The sequence below is a fragment of the Labrus bergylta genome, chromosome 13, assembly GCF_963930695.1.
Source record: "Labrus bergylta chromosome 13, fLabBer1.1, whole genome shotgun sequence".
Lineage (NCBI taxonomy): Eukaryota > Metazoa > Chordata > Actinopteri > Labriformes > Labridae > Labrus > Labrus bergylta.
Genome location: NC_089207.1, coordinates 30,111,951 through 30,125,500, shown reverse-complemented (window position 1 = coordinate 30,125,500; position 13,550 = coordinate 30,111,951).

Here is a 13,550-nt window from a genome sequence, read left to right as displayed (position 1 = left end):
TTTCGGCTTCAAAAAAGTTGAAAATTTTCATGAAAAGATTTCTGTTTCAAAAAGTTGAAAATTTTCATGAAAAGATCTCGGCTTCAAAAAAGTTGAACATTTTCATGAAAAGATTTCGGCTTCAAAAAAGTTGAAAATTTTCATGAAAAGATTTCAGCTTCAAAAAGGTTGAAAACTTTCATGAACTATTTCGACTCCAAAAAAGTCGAAGATTTTCATGAAAAGATTTCGGCTTCAAAAAAGTCTAAGATTTTCATGAAAAGATTTCTGCTTCAAAAAAGTTGACCATTTTCATGAAAAGATTTCGGCTTCAAAAAAGTTGACCATTTTCATGAAAAGATTTCGGCTTCAAAAAAGTTGAAAATTTTCATGAAAAGATCTCGTTTTCAAAAAAGTTGAAAATTTTCATGAAAAGATCTCGTTTTCAAAAAAGTTCAACATTTTCATGACAAGATTTCGGCTTCAAAAAAGTTCAACATTTTCATGAAAAGATTTCGGCTTCAAAAAAGTTGAAAATTTACATGAAAAGATTTCGACTTCAAAAAAGTCTAAGATTTTCATGAAAAGATTTCTGCTTCAAAAAAGTTGAAAATTTTCATGAAAAGATTTCGGCTTCAAAAAAGTTGACGATTTTCATGAAAAGATTTCAGCTTCAAAAAAGTCGAAGATTTTCATGAAAAGATTTCTGCTTCAAAAAAGTTGAAAATTTTCATGAAAAGATTTTGGTTTCATAAAAGTTGAAAATTTACATGAAAAGATTTCGACTTCAAAAAAGTCTAAGATTTTCATGAAAAGATTTCTGCTTCAAAAAAGTTGAAAATTTTCATGAAAAGATTTCGGCTTCAAAAAGTTGAACATTTTCATGAAAAGATTTCTGCTTCAAAAAAGTTGAAAATTTTCATGAAGTATTTCGGCTGCAAAAAAATGGAACATTTTCATGAAAAGATTTCTGCTTCAAAAAAGTTGAAAATTTTCATGAAAAGATTTAGACTTCAAAAAAGTTGAATACTTTCATCAAGTATTTCGACTTCAAAAAAGTCGAAGATTTTCATGAAAAGATTTCGGCTTCAAAAAGTTGAACATTTTCATGAAAAGATTTCTGCTTCAAAAAAGTTGAAAATTTACATGAAAAGATTTCGACTTCAAAAAAGTCTAAGATTTTCATGAAAAGATTTCTGCTTCAAAAAAGTCGAAGATTTTCATGAAAAGATTTCGGCTTCAAAAAAGTTGAAAATTTTCATGAAAAGATTTCGACTTCAAAAAAGGCTAAGATTTTCATGAAAAGATTTCTGCTTCGAAAAAGTTGAAAATTTTCATGAAAATTTTCATGAAAAGATTTCGGCTTCAAAAAGTTGAAAATTTTCATGGAAAGATTTCTGCTTCAAAAAAGTTGAAAATTTTCATGACAGGATTTTGGCTTCAAAAAGGTTGAAAACTTTCATGAACTATTTCGACTTCAAAAAAGTTGAAAATTTTCATGAAAAGATTTCTGCTTCAAAAAAGTTGAAAATTTACATGAAAAGATTTCGACTTCAAAAAAGTCTAAGATTTTCATGAAAAGATTTCTGCTTCAAAAAAGTTGAAAATTTTCATGAAAAGATTTTGGTTTCAAAAAAGTTGAAAATTTACATGAAAAGATTTCGACTTCAAAAAAGTCTAAGATTTTCATGAAAAGATTTCTGCTTCAAAAAAGTCGAAAATTTTCATGAAAAGATTTCGGCTTCAAAAAGTTGAAAATTTTCATGAAAAGATTTCGGCATCAAAAAAGTTGACCATTTTCATGAAAAGATTTCGGCTTCAAAAAAGTTGAAAATTTTCATGAAAAGATTTCTGTTTCAAAAAGTTGAAAATTTTCATGAAAAGATCTCGGCTTCAAAAAAGTTGAACATTTTCATGAAAAGATTTCGGCTTCAAAAAAGTTGAAAATTTTCATGAAAAGATTTCAGCTTCAAAAAGGTTGAAAACTTTCATGAACTATTTCGACTCCAAAAAAGTTGAAGATTTTCATGAAAAGATTTCGGCTTCAAAAAAGTCTAAGATTTTCATGAAAAGATTTCTGCTTCAAAAAAGTTGACCATTTTCATGAAAAGATTTCGGCTTCAAAAAAGTTGACCATTTTCATGAAAAGATTTCGGCTTCAAAAAAATTGAAAATTTTCATGAAAAGATCTCGTTTTCAAAAAAGTTGAAAATTTTCATGAAAAGATCTCGTTTTCAAAAAAGTTCAACATTTTCATGACAAGATTTCGGCTTCAAAAAAGTTCAACATTTTCATGAAAAGATTTCGGCTTCAAAAAAGTTGAAAATTTACATGAAAAGATTTCGACTTCAAAAAAGTCTAAGATTTTCATGAAAAGATTTCTGCTTCAAAAAAGTTGAAAATTTTCATGAAAAGATTTCGGCTTCAAAAAAGTTGACGATTTTCATGAAAAGATTTCAGCTTCAAAAAAGTCGAAGATTTTCATGAAAAGATTTCTGCTTCAAAAAAGTTGAAAATTTTCATGAAAAGATTTTGGTTTCATAAAAGTTGAAAATTTACATGAAAAGATTTCGACTTCAAAAAAGTCTAAGATTTTCATGAAAAGATTTCTGCTTCAAAAAAGTTGAAAATTTTCATGAAAAGATTTCGGCTTCAAAAAGTTGAAAATTTTCATGAAAAGATTTCGGCTTCAAAAAAGTTGACCACTTTAATGAAAAGATTTCGGCTTCAAAAAAGTTGAAAATTTTCATGAAAAGATTTCGGTTTCAAAAAGTTGAAAATTTTCATGAAAAGATTTCAGCTTCAAAAAAGTTGAAAATTATCATGAAAAGATTTTGGTTTCAAAAAGGTTGAAAATATTCATGAAAAGATTTAAGCTTCAAAAAGGTTGAAAATTTTCATGAAAAGATTTCGGCTTCAAAAAGTTGAAAATTTTCATGAAAAGATTTCGGCTTCAAAAAAGTTGAAAATTTTCATGAAAAGATTTCGACTTCAAAAAAGTCTAAGATTTTCATGAAAAGATTTCTGCTTCAAAAAAGTTGAAAATTTTCATGAAAATTTTCATGAAAAGATTTCGGCTTCAAAAAGTTGAAAATTTTCATGAAAAGATTTCGGCTTCAAAAAAGTTGACCATTTTCATGAAGAGATTTCGGCTTCAAAAAAGTTGAAAATTTTCATGAAAAGATTTCGGTTTCAAAAAGTTGAAAATTTTCATGGAAAGATTTCTGCTTCAAAAAAGTTGAAAATTTTCATGACAGGATTTTGGCTTCAAAAAGGTTGAAAACTTTCATGAACTATTTCGACTTCAAAAAAGTTGAAAATTTTCATGAAAAGATTTAGGTTTCAAAAAAGTTGAAAATTTTCATGAAGTATTTCGGCTTCAAAAAAGTCTAAAAATTTCATGAACTATTTCGTCTTCAAAAAAGTTGAAAATTTTCATGAAAAGATTTCTGCTTCAAAAAAGTTGAAATTTTTCATGAAAAGATTTCGGCTTCAAAAAGTTGAAAATTTTCATGAAAAGATTTCGGCTTCAAAAAAGTTGAACATTTTCATGAAAAGATTTCGGCTTCAAAAAAGTTGAAAATTTTCATGAAAAGATTTCGGTTTCAAAAAGTTGAAAATTTTCATGAAAAGATTTCTGCTTCAAAAAAGTTGAAAATTTTAATGACCGGATTTTGGCTTCAAAAAGGTTGAAAATTTTCATGAAGTATTTCGGCTGCAAAAAAATGGAACATTTTCATGAAAAGATTTCTGCTTCAAAAAAGTTGAACATTTTCATGAAGTATTTCGGCTGCAAAAAAATGGAACATTTTCATGAAAAGATTTCTGCTTCAAAAAAGTTGAAAATTTTCATGAAAAGATTTAGACTTCAAAAAAGTTGAATACTTTCATCAAGTATTTGGATGAAAATTTTCATGAAAAGATTTCGGTTTCAAAAAGTTGAAAATTTACATGAAAAGATTTCGACTTCAAAAAAGTCTAAGATTTTCATTAAAAGATTTCTGCTTCAAAAAAGTTGAAAATTTTCATGAAAAGATTTTGGTTTCATAAAAGTTGAAAATTTACATGAAAAGATTTCGACTTCAAAAAAGTCTAAGATTTTCATGAAAAGATTTCGGCTTCAAAAAAGTTGAACATTTTCATGAAAAGATTTCGGCTTCAAAAAAGTTGAAAATTTTCATGAAATATTTCGGCTTCAAAAAAATGGAACATTTTCATGAAAAGATTTCTGCTTCAAAAAAGTTGAAAATTTACATGAAAAGATTTCGACTTCAAAAAAGTCTTAGATTTTCATGAAAAGATTTCTGCTTCAAAAAAGTTGAAAATTTTCATGAAAAGATTTTGGTTTCAAAAAAGTTGAAAATTTACATGAAAAGATTTCGACTTCAAAAAAGTCTAAGATTTTCATGAAAAGATTTCTGCTTCAAAAAAGTGGAAAATTTTCATGAAAAGATTTCGGCTTCAAAAAGTTGAAAATTTTCATGAAAAGATTTCGGCATCAAAAAAGTTGACCATTTTCATGAAAAGATTTCGGCTTCAAAAAAGTTGAAAATTTTCATGAAAAGATTTTGGTTTCAAAAAGTTGAAAATTTTCATGAAAAGATCTCGGCTTCAAAAAAGTTGAACATTTTCATGAAAAGATTTCGGCTTCAAAAAAGTTGAAAATTTTCATGAAAAGATTTCAGCTTCAAAAAGGTTGAAAACTTTCATGAACTATTTCGACTCCAAAAAAGTCGAAGATTTTCATGAAAAGATTTCGGCTTCAAAAAAGTCTAAGATTTTCATGAAAAGATTTCTGCTTCAAAAAAGTTGACCATTTTCATGAAAAGATTTCGGCTTCAAAAAAGTTGACCATTTTCATGAAAAGATTTCGGCTTCAAAAAAGTTGAAAATTTTCATGAAAAGATCTCGTTTTCAAAAAAGTTGAAAATTTTCATGAAAAGATCTCGTTTTCAAAAAAGTTCAACATTTTCATGACAAGATTTCGGCTTCAAAAAAGTTCAACATTTTCATGAAAAGATTTCTGCTTCAAAAAAGTTGAAAATTTACATGAAAAGATTTCGACTTCAAAAAAGTCTAAGATTTTCATGAAAAGATTTCTGCTTCAAAAAAGTTGAAAATTTTCATGAAAAGATTTCGGCTTCAAAAAAGTTGACGATTTTCATGAAAAGATTTCAGCTTCAAAAAAGTCGAAGATTTTCATGAAAAGATTTCGGCTTCAAAAAAGTTGAACATTTTCATGAAAAGATTTCTGCTTCAAAAAGTTAAAAATTTACATGAAAAGATTTCGACTTCAAAAAAGTCTAAGATTTTCATGAAAAGATTTCAGCTTCAAAAAAGTTGAAAATTTTCATGAAAAGATTTTGGTTTCATAAAAGTTGAAAATTTACATGAAAAGATTTCGACTTCAAAAAAGTCTAAGATTTTCATGAAAAGATTTCTGCTTCAAAAAAGTTGAAAATTTTCATGAAAATTTTCATGAAAAGATTTCGGCTTCAAAAAGTTGAAAATTTTCATGAAAAGATTTCGGCTTCAAAAAAGTTGACCATTTTCATGAAGAGATTTCGGCTTCAAAAAAGTTGAAAATTTTCATGAAAAGATTTCGGTTTCAAAAAGTTGAAAATTTTCATGGAAAGATTTCTGCTTCAAAAAAGTTGAAAATTTTCATGACAGGATTTTGGCTTCAAAAAGGTTGAAAACTTTCATGAACTATTTCGACTTCAAAAAAGTTGAAAATTTTCATGAAAAGATTTAGGTTTCAAAAAAGTTGAAAATTTTCATGAATTATTTCGGCTTCAAAAAAGTCTAAAAATTTCATGAACTATTTCGTCTTCAAAAAAGTTGAAAATTTTCATGAAAAGATTTCTGCTTCAAAAAAGTTGAAATTTTTCATGAAAAGATTTCGGCTTCAAAAAGTTGAAAATTTTCATGAAAAGATTTCGGCTTCAAAAAAGTTGAACATTTTCATGAAAAGATTTCGGCTTCAAAAAAGTTGACCATTTTCATGAAGAGATTTCGGCTTCAAAAAAGTTGAAAATTTTCATGAAAAGATTTCGGTTTCAAAAAGTTGAAAATTTTCATGGAAAGATTTCTGCTTCAAAAAAGTTGAAAATTTTCATGACAGGATTTTGGCTTCAAAAAGGTTGAAAACTTTCATGAACTATTTCGACTTCAAAAAAGTTGAAAATTTTCATGAAAAGATTTAGGTTTCAAAAAAGTTGAAAATTTTCATGAAGTATTTCGGCTTCAAAAAAGTCTAAAAATTTCATGAACTATTTCGTCTTCAAAAAAGTTGAAAATTTTCATGAAAAGATTTCTGCTTCAAAAAAGTTGAAATTTTTCATGAAAAGATTTCGGCTTCAAAAAGTTGAAAATTTTCATGAAAAGATTTCGGCTTCAAAAAAGTTGAACATTTTCATGAAAAGATTTCGGCTTCAAAAAAGTTGAAAATTTTCATGAAAAGATTTCGGTTTCAAAAAGTTGAAAATTTTCATGAAAAGATTTCTGCTTTAAAAAAGTTGAAAATTTTAATGACCGATTTTGGCTTCAAAAAGGTTGAAAATTTTCATGAAGTATTTCGGCTGCAAAAAAATGGAACATTTTCATGAAAAGATTTCTGCTTCAAAAAAGTTGAACATTTTCATGAAGTATTTCGGCTGCAAAAAAATGGAACATTTTCATGAAAAGATTTCTGCTTCAAAAAAGTTGAAAATTTTCATGAAAAGATTTAGACTTCAAAAAAGTTGAATACTTTCATCAAGTATTTCGACTTCAAAAAAGTCGAAGATTTTCATGAAAAGATTTCGGCTTCAAAAAGTTGAACATTTTCATGAAAAGATTTCTGCTTCAAAAAAGTTGAAAATTTACATGAAAAGATTTCGACTTCAAAAAAGTCTAAGATTTTCATGAAAAGATTTCTGCTTCAAAAAAGTCGAAGATTTTCATGAAAAGATTTCGGCTTCAAAAAAGTTGAAAATTTTCATGAAAAGATTTCGACTTCAAAAAAGTCTAAGATTTTCATGAAAAGATTTTGGTTTCAAAAAAGTTGAAAATTTTCATGAAAATTTTCATGAAAAGATTTCGGCTTCAAAAAGTTGAAAATTTTCATGGAAAGATTTCTGCTTCAAAAAAGTTGAAAATTTTCATGACAGGATTTTGGCTTCAAAAAGGTTGAAAACTTTCATGAACTATTTCGACTTCAAAAAAGTTGAAAATTTTCATGAAAAGATTTAGGTTTCAAAAAAGTTGAAAATTTTCATGAAGTATTTCGGCTTCAAAAAAGTTGAAAATTTTCATGAAAAGATTTCTGCTTCAAAAAAGTTGAAATTTTTCATGAAAAGATTTCGGCTTCAAAAAGTTGAAAATTTTCATGAAAAGATTTCGGCTTCAAAAAAGTTGAACATTTTCATGAAAAGATTTCGGCTTCAAAAAGTTGAAAATTTTCATGAAAAGATTTCGGCTTCAAAAAAGTTGACCATTTTCATGAAGAGATTTCGGCTTCAAAAAAGTTGAAAATTTTCATGAAAAGATTTCGGTTTCAAAAAGTTGAAAATTTTCATGGAAAGATTTCTGCTTCAAAAAAGTTGAAAATTTTCATGACAGGATTTTGGCTTCAAAAAGGTTGAAAACTTTCATGAACTATTTCGACTTCAAAAAAGTTGAAAATTTTCATGAAAAGATTTAGGTTTCAAAAAAGTTGAAAATTTTCATGAAGTATTTCGGCTTCAAAAAAGTCTAAAAATTTCATGAACTATTTCGTCTTCAAAAAAGTTGAAAATTTTCATGAAAAGATTTCTGCTTCAAAAAAGTTGAAATTTTTCATGAAAAGATTTCGGCTTCAAAAAGTTGAAAATTTTCATGAAAAGATTTCGGCTTCAAAAAAGTTGAACATTTTCATGAAAAGATTTCGGCTTCAAAAAAGTTGAAAATTTTCATGAAAAGATTTCGGTTTCAAAAAGTTGAAAATTTTCATGAAAAGATTTCTGCTTTAAAAAAGTTGAAAATTTTAATGACCGATTTTGGCTTCAAAAAGGTTGAAAATTTTCATGAAGTATTTCGGCTGCAAAAAAATGGAACATTTTCATGAAAAGATTTCTGCTTCAAAAAAGTTGAACATTTTCATGAAGTATTTCGGCTGCAAAAAAATGGAACATTTTCATGAAAAGATTTCTGCTTCAAAAAAGTTGAAAATTTTCATGAAAAGATTTAGACTTCAAAAAAGTTGAATACTTTCATCAAGTATTTCGACTTCAAAAAAGTCGAAGATTTTCATGAAAAGATTTCGGCTTCAAAAAGTTGAACATTTTCATGAAAAGATTTCTGCTTCAAAAAAGTTGAAAATTTACATGAAAAGATTTCGACTTCAAAAAAGTCTAAGATTTTCATGAAAAGATTTCTGCTTCAAAAAAGTCGAAGATTTTCATGAAAAGATTTCGGCTTCAAAAAAGTTGAAAATTTTCATGAAAAGATTTCGACTTCAAAAAAGTCTAAGATTTTCATGAAAAGATTTCTGCTTCAAAAAAGTTGAAAATTTTCATGAAAATTTTCATGAAAAGATTTCGGCTTCAAAAAGTTGAAAATTTTCATGGAAAGATTTCTGCTTCAAAAAAGTTGAAAATTTTCATGACAGGATTTTGGCTTCAAAAAGGTTGAAAACTTTCATGAACTATTTCGACTTCAAAAAAGTTGAAAATTTTCATGAAAAGATTTAGGTTTCAAAAAAGTTGAAAATTTTCATGAAGTATTTCGGCTTCAAAAAAGTTGAAAATTTTCATGAAAAGATTTCTGCTTCAAAAAAGTTGAAATTTTTCATGAAAAGATTTCGGCTTCAAAAAGTTGAAAATTTTCATGAAAAGATTTCGGCTTCAAAAAAGTTGAACATTTTCATGAAAAGATTTCGGCTTCAAAAAAGTTGAAAATTTTCATGAAAAGATTTCGGTTTCAAAAAGTTGAAAATTTTCATGAAAAGATTTCTGCTTCAAAAAAGTTGAAAATTTTCATGAAAAGATTTCGGTTTCAAAAAGTTGAAAATTTACATGAAAAGATTTCGACTTCAAAAAAGTCTAAGATTTTCATGAAAAGATTTCTGCTTCAAAAAAGTTGAAAATTTTCATGAAAAGATTTTGGTTTCATAAAAGTTGAAAATTTACATGAAAAGATTTCGACTTCAAAAAAGTCTAAGATTTTCATGAAAAGATTTCGGCTTCAAAAAAGTTGAACATTTTCATGAAAAGATTTCGGCTTCAAAAAAGTTGAAAATTTTCATGAAATATTTCGGCTTCAAAAAAATGGAACATTTTCATGAAAAGATTTCGGCTTCAAAAAACTTGAACATTTTCATGAAAAGATTTCGGCTTCAAAAAAGTTGAAGATTTTCATGAAAAGATTTCTGCTTCAAAAAAGTTGAAAATTTTCATGAAAAGATTTCGGCTTCAAAAAGTTGAAAATTTTCATGAAAAGATTTCTGCTTCAAAAAAGTTGACCATTTTCATGAAAAGATTTCGGCTTCAAAAAAGTTGAAAATTTACATGAAAAGATTTCGACTTCAAAAAAGTCTAAGATTTTCATGAAAAGATTTCTGCTTCAAAAAAGTTGAACATTTTCATGAAAAGATTTCGGCTTCAAAAAAGTTGACCATTTTCATGAAAAGATTTCAGCTTCAAAAAAGTTGAAATTTTTCATGAAAAGATTTCGGTTTCAAAAAGTTTAAAATTTTCATGAAAAGATTTCGGCTTCAAAAAAGTTGAATATTTTCATCAAGTATTAAGGCTTCAAAAAAGTCGAAGATTTTCATGAAAAGATTTCTGCTTCAAAAAAGTTGAAAATTTTCATGACAGGATTTTGGCTTCAAAAAGGTTGAAAACTTTCATGAACTATTTCGACTTCAAAAAAGTCCAAGATTTTCATGAAGTATTTCGGCTGCAAAAAAGTCTAAAATTTTCATGAAAAGATTTATGCTTCAAAAAAGATGAAAATTTTCATGAAATATTTCGGCTTCAAAAAAATGGAACATTTTCATGAAAAGATTTCGGCTTCAAAAAAGTTGAACATTTTCATGAAAAGATTTCTGCTTCAAAAAAGTTGAAAATTTTCATGAAAAGATTTCGGCTTCAAAAAAGTTGACCATTTTCATGAAAAGATTTCGGCTTCAAAAAAGTTGAAAATTTTCATGAAAAGATTTCGGTTTCAAAAACTTGAAAATTTTCATGAAAAGATCTCGGCTTCAAAAAAGTTGAAAATTTACATGAAAAGATTTCGACTTCAAAAAAGTCTAAGATTTTCATGAAAAGATTTCTGCTTCAAAAAAGTTGAAAATTTTCATGAAAAAATTTCGGCTTAAAAAAAGTTGAACATTTTCATGACAGGATTTCGGCTTCAAAAAAGTTGAAAATTTTCATCAAGTATTAAGGCTTCAAAAAAGTCGAAGATTTTCATGAAAAGATTTCTGCTTCAAAAAAGTTGAAAATTTTCATGACAGGATTTTGGCTTCAAAAAGGTTGAAAACTTTCATGAACTATTTCGACTTCAAAAAAGTCGAAGATTTTCATGAAGTATTTCGGCTTCAAAAAAGTCTAAAATTTTCATGAAAAGATTTATGCTTAAAAAAGATGAAAATTTTCATGAAAAGATTTCGGCTTTAAAAAAGTCGAAAATTTTCATGAACTACTTCGGCATCAAAAAAGTTGAAAATTTTCATGAACTATTTCGGCATCAAAAAAGTTGAAAATTTTCATGAAAAGATTTAGGTTTCAAAAAAGTTGAACATTTTCATGAAGTATTTCGGCTTCAAAAAAGTCGAAAATTTTCATGAACTATTTCGGCTTCAAAAAAGTTGAAAATTTTCATGAAAAGATTTCGGCTTCAAAAAAGTCGAAGATTTTCATGAAAAGATTTCTGCTTCAAAAAAGTTGAAAATTTTCACGACAGGATTTCGGCTTCAAAAAAGTCTAAAATTTTCATGAAAAGATTTATGCTTCAAAAAAGATGAAAATTTTCATGAAAAGATTTCGGCTTTAAAAAAGTTGAACATTTTCATGAAGTATTTCGAATACAAAAAAGTCTAAAATTTCATGAAAAGATTTATGTTTCAAAAAAGATGAAAATTTTCATGAAAAGATTTGGGCTTCAAAAAGTTGAAAATTTTCATGAAAAGATTTTGGTTTCAAAAAGTTGAAAATTTTCATGGAAAGATTTCTGCTTCAAAAAAGTTGAAAATTTTCATGACAGGATTTTGGCTTCAAAAAGGTTGAAAACTTTCATGAACTATTTCGACTTCAAAAAAGTTGAAAATTTTCATGAAAAGATTTAGGTTTCAAAAAAGTTGAAAATTTTCATGAAAAGATTTCGGCTTCAAAAAAGTCTAAAAATTTCATGAACTATTTCGGCTTCAAAAAAGTTGAAAATTTTCATGAAAAGATTTCTGCTTCAAAAAAGTTGAAATTTTTCATGAAAAGATTTCTGCTTCAAAAAGTTGAAAATTTTCATGAAAAGATTTCGGCTTCAAAAAAGTTGAACATTTTCATGAAAAGATTTCGGCTTCAAAAAAGTTGAACATTTTCATGAAAAGATTTCGGTTTCAAAAAGTTGAAAATTTTCATGAACTATTTCGGCATCAAAAAAGTTGAAAATTTTCATGAAAAGATTTAGGTTTCAAAAAAGTTGAAAATTTTCATGAAGTATTTCGGCTTCAAAAAAGTCTAAAATTTTCATGAAGTATTTCGGCTTCAAAAAAATGGAACATTTTCATGAAAAGATTTCTACTTCAAAAAAGTTGAAAATTTACATGAAAAGATTTCGGCATCAAAAAAGTTGAACATTTTCATGAAAAGATTTCGGCTTCAAAAAAGTTGAAAATTTTCATGAAAAGATTTCGGTTTCAAAAAGTTGAAAATTTTCATGAACTATTTCGGCATCAAAAAAGTTGAACATTTTCATGAAAAGATTTCGGCTTCAAAAAAGTTGAAAATTTTCATGAAAAGATTTCGGTTTCAAAAAGTTGAAAATTTTCATGAAAAGATTTCAGCTTCAAAAAGGTTGAAAACTTTCATGAACTATTTCGACTTCAAAAAAGTCGAAGATTTTCATGAAAAGATTTCTGCTTCAAAAAAGTTGAAAATTTTCATGAAAAGATTTTGGCTTCAAAAAAGTTGAAAATTTTCATGAAAAGATTTTGGTTTCAAAAAGTTGAAAATTTTTATTAAGTATTTGGGCTTCAAAAAAATGGAACATTTTCATGAAATGATTTCGGCTTCAAAAAAATGGAATATTTTCATGAAAAGATTTCGGTTTCAAAAAAGTTGAACATTTTCATGAAAAGATTTCGGCTTCAAAAAAGTTGAAAATTTTCATGAAAAGATTTAGGTTTCAAAAAAGTTGAAAATTTTCATGAAGTATTTCGGCTTCAAAAAAGTCCAAAATTTTCATGAAGTATTTCGGCTTCAAAAAAATGGAACATTTTCATGAAAAGATTTCGGCTTCAAAAAAGTTGAAAATTTTCATGAAAAGATTTCGGCTTCAAAAAGTTGAACATTTTCATGAAAAGATTTCGGCTTCAAAAAGTTGAACATTTTCATGTAAAGATTTCGGCTTCAAAAAAGTTGAAAATTTTCATGAAAAGATTTCGGCTTCAAAAAAGTTGAAAATTTTCATGAAGTATTTCGGCTTCAAAAAAGTCCAAAATTTTCATAAAGTATTTCAGCTTCAAAAAAATGGAACATTTTCATGACAAGATTTCGGCTTCAAAAAAGTTGAAAATTTTCATGAAAAGATTTCGGCTTCAAAAAGTTCAACATTTTCATGAAAAGATTTCGGCTTCAAAAAGTTGAACATTTTCATGAAAAGATTTCGGCTTCAAAAAGTTGAACATTTTCATGAAAAGATTTCGGCTTCAAAAAAGTTGAACATTTTCATGAAAAGATTTCTGCTTCAAAAAAGTTGAACATTTTCATGAAAAGATTTCAGTTTCAAAAAGTTGAAAATTTTCATGAAAAGATCTCGGCTTCAAAAAAGTTGAACATTTTCATGGAAAGATTTCGGCTTCAAAAAAGTTGAAAATTTTCATGAAAAGATTTTGGTTTCAAAAAGTTAAAAATTTTCATTAAGTATTTGGGCTTCAAAAAAATGGAACATTTTCATGAAAAGATTTCGGCTTCAAAAAAATGGAACATTTTCATGAAAAGATTTCGGCTTCAAAAAAGTTGAACATTTTCATGAAAAGATTTCGGCTTCAAAAAAGTTGAAAATTTTCATGAAAAGATTTAGGTTTCAAAAAAGTTGAAAATTTTCATGAAGTATTTCGGCTTCAAAAAAGTCCAAAATTTTCATGAAGTATTTCGGCTTCAAAAAAATGGAACATTTTCATGAAAAGATTTCGGCTTCAAAAAAGTTGAAAATTTTCATGAAAAGATTTCGGCTTCAAAAAGTTGAACATTTTCATGAAAAGATTTCGGCTTCAAAAAAGTTGAACATTTTCATGAAAAGATTTCGGCTTCAAAAAAGTTGAACATTTTCATGAAAAGATTTCTGCTTCAAAAAAGTTGAACATTTTCATGAAAAGATTTCGGCTTCAAAAA